Below are 5747 nucleotides of genomic sequence, written 5' to 3'. Positions count from 1 at the left end.
CTGTAAAAAGAGATTACAAAAGTCACCATTGTCAATCTGGGGGGAGGTGGGGTCGGAATGAAACAACAAGGTATTGACACCGACACCAGAAAGAAACTGACCATAGAGACGTGGCAAACATTAGTGGCAAGCCAGAGTCAGAGAGAGACACAGCACAGAAACATACCCTTTGGTCCAACTCATCCATGTCGACCAGATATCCAAAATTAATCTAGCTCCATTTGCCAGCATTTGGCCAATAACCCTCTAAACCCCTCCTATTCATATACCTTTTAAATGATGTCATAATTGTACCAGCACCCACCACTTCCTCTGGCAAATTTGTACACGCACCACCTTCTGCATGAAAACTTTCCCCTTAGGTCCGTTTCTAACAAATTGCTCTCCATCTAAACCCGTAGCACTATGGCAATCCCAGTCTATGTTTGAAAAGTTAAAATCCCTAACAATAACCATCCTATTACTCTTACAGGTAACACAAATCTCCATACAAATTTGTTTCTCAATTTCCCACTGACCATGAGGGTGTCTACAACACAATCCCAATAAGGTGATCATCCCTTCCTTATTTCTTAGTTCCAACCAAATAACCTTCCTGGATGTATTCCTAGGAATATCCTCCTTAAGTCCAACAGGAATACTATCCCTTATCAAAAACACCACTCCCTCTCATCTCTTGCCTCCCTTTCTATCCTTCCTGCAGCATTTGTATCCTGGAACATTAAGCTGCCAGTCCTGCCCATCCCTGAGCCACGTCTCTGTAATTGCTATGATATCATATCCCATCTTCCTAATTATGCCCTGAGTTCAACTGCCTTCCCTGTTAGGCCTCTTGCAATGAAGTAAATGCAGTTTAATTTGTTAGTCCTACCTTGCTCTCTGCTTTGTCTCTTCCTGATCTGACTGTTTGACTCACTCCCTTTCCCAACTGTACCAGTCTCAGATTGATCTCTTTCCTCACTATTTCCCTGGGTACCTCCCCACGCACCCACCTTGCTAGGTTAATTCCTCCCGAGCAGCTCTTGCAAATTTCCCAGCCAGTATATTAGCTCTCTTCCAATACTCAGGTGCAATCTATCCTTCTTGTACAGGTCATATCTACCCCAGAAGAAATTCCAATGATCCAAAAATGTGAACCCTTCTCCCATGCACCAACTCCTTAGCCATGCATTCATCTGCTCTATCCTCTCTATTCCAACTCTCACTAGCTCGTAGTACTGGCAGTAATCCAGATTTTCCTAGATTCGAGGACCTCTTTTTTTTAAAAATTCGTGCCTGACTTTCTACACTTTCCCTTCAGAACCGCATCCTTTTCCCTTCCTATGTCAGTGGTTCCAATGTGTACAATGACCTCCAACCGGTCCCTCTCCCTTTTGAGAACATTCTGCACCCTCTCGGAGACATCCTTGATCCTGGCACCAGGGAGGCGACACACCATTCTGATTTTTCGCTGCTAACCACAGAAGCGTCAGTTTGTACCACTGACTAGAGAGCCCCTTATCACAATTGATCACTTGGAACCCGACGTACCCCTCATTGCATGAGAGCATGTCTCAAGACCAGAAACTTGGCTGTTCGTGCTACATTCCCTGAGAGACCATCACCCCCTACATTTTCCAAAACAGCAGACTTGTTTGAAATGGGGACAGCCACAGAAGACTCCTGCACTACCTGCCTACCTTTCCTGGAGTTAACCCATCTCTCTGATTATAGCTGCGGCTTTTCTCCCTGCCTATCATTGCCAAACCATCATACCCCCAGGTCTTGAAAATTGCTCATTACCTTGAACTGTCGCTGCAACTTATCCACGCGATCCAATAGGATTTGCAACCAAACACACTTACTGCAGACATAATCACCAGTAACATGGATACTCTCCCTAATCTCCCACATCTGACAGGAAGAGCATATCACTCTCATAAAGGCCACCTTTGCTCCTTCACAATCTACAGACCCAGAAAATAGCACCGTCTTTTTGCTCTAAAAAAGTGCTCCGGGCTAACACAGTACTTGTGGTTTATATTTTTAAAATTTAATCAAGAGATAGATGTCAGTAAAACATATAATCAAGAAAGAATCCACTCCATTCACGACTGCAGACTTACAGCTAAGTTACACATTAAAGACTATACACTTCTCTGTTCCTGTTCTGTGAGCTCCCCCACACAGGTTCCTTCATGGTCAGCTGTGAAGTTTGCTGTTCATTAACCTTTCCCAGATGCACTGCAATGTCCAGTAACTGTGCAGATTCACTGCAATGTAAATTTCTTTTTCTCTCTCCCTTGTTTTGGACTCCTATCCATGCCCCTTATAAACCTCTATAAGGTCATCTCTCAGCCTCCTCCGCTCCAGGGAAAACAGCCGCAGTCTTTTCAGCCTCTCCCTATAACTCAAACCCTCCAACTCTGGCAACAGCCTTGTAAATTATTTCCAAACTCTTTTAAAGTTTCACAACATCTTTCTAACATAGGAGACCAGAACTGAATGCAGTATTCCAAAAGTGGCCTAAGTAATGTCATGTACAGCCATAACATGACTCCCAACTCATGTACTCAATGCTCTGATCAATAAAGGCAAGCGCCACCAAACGCTTTCTTCACTACCATGTCTACCTGTGACTCCACTTTCACAGAACTACAAATCTGTACTCCATGGTCTCTTGATGCAGGAACACTCTCCACGGCCTTACCATTAAGTGTGTAAATCCTGCGCTGATGTGCCTTTCCAAGATGCAACACCTCACATTTATCTAAATGAAACTTTATCTGCCACTCCTCGACCCATCAGCCCATCCATTCAATTCTAATTTAGATTGAACTTTCTTTCCTCTCTTATTTCCTAAACGCTGAAAATCTCCATCCCACATACTCTCCCTCCATTCTCACTTTGATGAACCTAATCCGTGCTGTACCTCATCCTGAAGGGTCTGATTTACGCTGATTTACAGCCCACACTTGGGGGATCTAATTGAAACGTACAGAATACTGACTGGCCTGGACAGGGTGGATGTTGGGAAGATGTTTCCATTGGAAGGAGAGACTGGGTCCCAAGGGCACAGCCTTAGAGTAAAGGGAAGACCTTTTAGAATGCACATAAAGGGGAAACCTTTGTAGTCAGAGAGTGCGAAATCTATGGAATTCATTGCCACAGAGGCTGTGTTGGGCAAGTCACTGAGTATATTCAGGACAGAGATAAATAGGTTCTTGTGTATCAAAGATATTGAGTGTTGCGGGGAGAAAGCTAGAGAATGGGATTGAGAAACTTGTCAGCCATGATTGAATGGTGGAGCAGACCTGACTGGCTGAATGGCCTAATTTCTGCTCCTAGGTTTTATGGTCTCTTGCTGTCCTGGACATAGTGAGAGAGAACTGGGAGCAGGAGTAGGCCATTTGGTCTTTCAAGTCTGCACCAACATTGAACAGATCTGCACCAACATTGAACTGGATATGAATATACCTACATCTTGGTGGATAGGCTGGGACCTTTTTCACTGGAGCATAGGAGGTTGAGAGGTGATCTTATCAAGCTTTATAAAGTCATGAGGGGTATAGATGAGGTGAATGATGGGTCTCCTTTCCTTAGAGTGGGGGTTTCAAGGTTAGGGAGCAAATTTTGAAGGTGAGTGGAGTAAGATTTTAAAAAGACATGAGAGACATCTTTGTTTTCCCATAGAGAATGGTTTGTGTGTGGAATGAATGTCCAGAGGAAGCAGGGATGCAGGTACAGTTACAACGTTTAAAAGACATTTGGATAAGGACATGAATGGGAAAGGTTTGGACGTGTTATGGACTAGGCCAGACCACTCAAAACATTCTTAAGCAGGCAGCGCAGACCGTAACTTTGCTATTTGTTTCAGTAAGTGCACAGTGAAAATTACCCAAGGTTAGCTAGGTTGACGACCAGGATTTAAAAGAGATAAATGTATTCACAAGAATACAGAATGAAACACAAAGAACAGAATATAGAATACCCACAGAACTCAGTCTATCTAAACTAGACTTAATTATGCTGTTCCAAATGTACACAACAGTCCCAATAAACAAACCCTTTAAACATACAGTAAAACTGAAACAGAAGCTGACAGGTCGAAGTTAGAAGGGCAGAAGGAGAGAGAGTTTAACATCCTTTCTTCACACAGTCCACTGCTGAACTCACTCAAACAAGGCCTCAGCTTTCACGATAGATCACTCGTCTTTCGTTATGCAGGTCACTTTGAAAACATAAGAGCTTGGGCCTAAAGTCTCATCTGTTGACATATAAGCAAAAAAGCCAACTAATACCCTTTTCATTTCTGTACTAAACCACCCGTTTTGGAGTCCGGGGCCACTTTACCACCACTCTGAAAAAAAACCAAGGACACGGTATCCTTGAAAAGAAGGACCAGCTTTTAGAAAAAGGACCAGCTTTGTGACAGAGGGATATGGGCCAGACACTGGTAGATGGGATTAGTTTACCATGAGAACATAGCATGGACTAGTTGGACTGAATGGTCTATTTCTGCGCTATATGATTCTGCAATGGTCTCAAAACCATTTTCTTGCCTTCCCCATAACCATTCACTTCTTTGTTGTTCAAAAGTCAGATGACCTCAGCCTTGAATATATTCAATGACCCCCCCAATTACAGGAAGTCATCCCCATTTTTGAACTCAATTCCACTTGCTAATATACCACTTGCCTTGCTGACTGCTTGCTGCACCGGTCTGACAACTGGCATTGACTGGTGCAGAAGGATGCTGAGGTCCCTTTGTACATCCACACATCATTCCTGATGAAGGGCTCGTGCTCAAAACGTCGACTCTCCTGCTCCTCGGATGCTGCCTGACCTGCTGTGCTTTTCAAGCACCACACTTGACTCTGATCTCCAGCATCTGCAGTCCTCACTTTCTCCACATACCAATATATTATCATTTAAACCATGCACCTCCTTTCTGCCTTTTTTTTTAAGCAAGAGGCTTTAACTTTACCTTGTGGTACTGCATTTGCTGTGCGTTTACCAATTGAGACACAGACCTGGACCAACTTTTCCAGAGTCTGTCCCCTGCCTGGATTCACTCCCTTTCCCTTCAGTTCGTGCAAATCAGCAACTGAATCTCAGAACGAAAACAGAAATGAAAAAGTGGGTGAGAAAGAAAAGAGTGCCGTACCCACAGATGTTGGACAATGTTGCAGTCTGGGGTGAAGCTCAATCTTCATTCAAAGAGAGAGAGGAACAACAGCAGCTTCAGAAACTCACAGCCCAACTTCCGCGTTCAGACAGAGGCGGCTCTGAATGGCAGGAGGACCAGGCTCCTTCCGGTCCTCCGGGTGTCACCATTGGTCCTTCAGAAGGAAGTCAAGCGCTGTTTCCGTGGACAGCGACGAGCATGCTCAGTGCTTTTGCTGACACCGCAGTACATGCGCAGTTGTTGCTGACACCGCAGTACATGCGCAGTTGTCGCTGACACCGAGAAGCATGCGCAGTACGCTCTGTGGGGGTGGTGGCGTGACTGACAGATTTTAAGCGTCCAAATGTCAATAGCAGAAAAAAAGCTGCAGCCACAATTTTATTTTTCCCTGTGGCTCGACATTTTATTCCTTTTGAATTTCGTCCGGCTTTGTATGTCTTTTCCCCATGTTAGAGGAAGTCCAAAACTAGCGGCATAGGTTAAGGGTGAGAGGGGAAAGATTTAAAACGGTCCTAAGGGGTAACTTTCATGTAGAGTGTGGTGTGTGTATGGAATGAGCTGCCCAGAGGAAGTGGTGGAG

At 44.4% G+C, this 5747-nt stretch overlaps 1 long non-coding RNA gene across 1 annotated transcript in view; it reads right to left on the bottom strand.

The window, feature by feature from the left end:
- The window catches only part of LOC140460707 (uncharacterized), a 36122-nt gene extending 30846 nt beyond the window's left edge, over nt 1–5276 (bottom strand). The window contains exon 1 of the long non-coding RNA XR_011954300.1: nt 5147–5276. This is a non-coding gene — a long non-coding RNA (uncharacterized lncRNA). The remainder of the gene's footprint in view (nt 1–5146) is intronic.
- Nucleotides 5277–5747: the final 471 nt, after the last annotated feature.

The sequence above is a fragment of the Chiloscyllium punctatum genome, chromosome 36 (genome assembly GCF_047496795.1).
Source record: "Chiloscyllium punctatum isolate Juve2018m chromosome 36, sChiPun1.3, whole genome shotgun sequence".
In the NCBI taxonomy this organism is placed as follows: domain Eukaryota; kingdom Metazoa; phylum Chordata; class Chondrichthyes; order Orectolobiformes; family Hemiscylliidae; genus Chiloscyllium; species Chiloscyllium punctatum.
The sequence above is the reverse complement of the archived record's forward strand: the minus strand, read 5'-3'. Positions and strand labels throughout refer to the sequence as shown.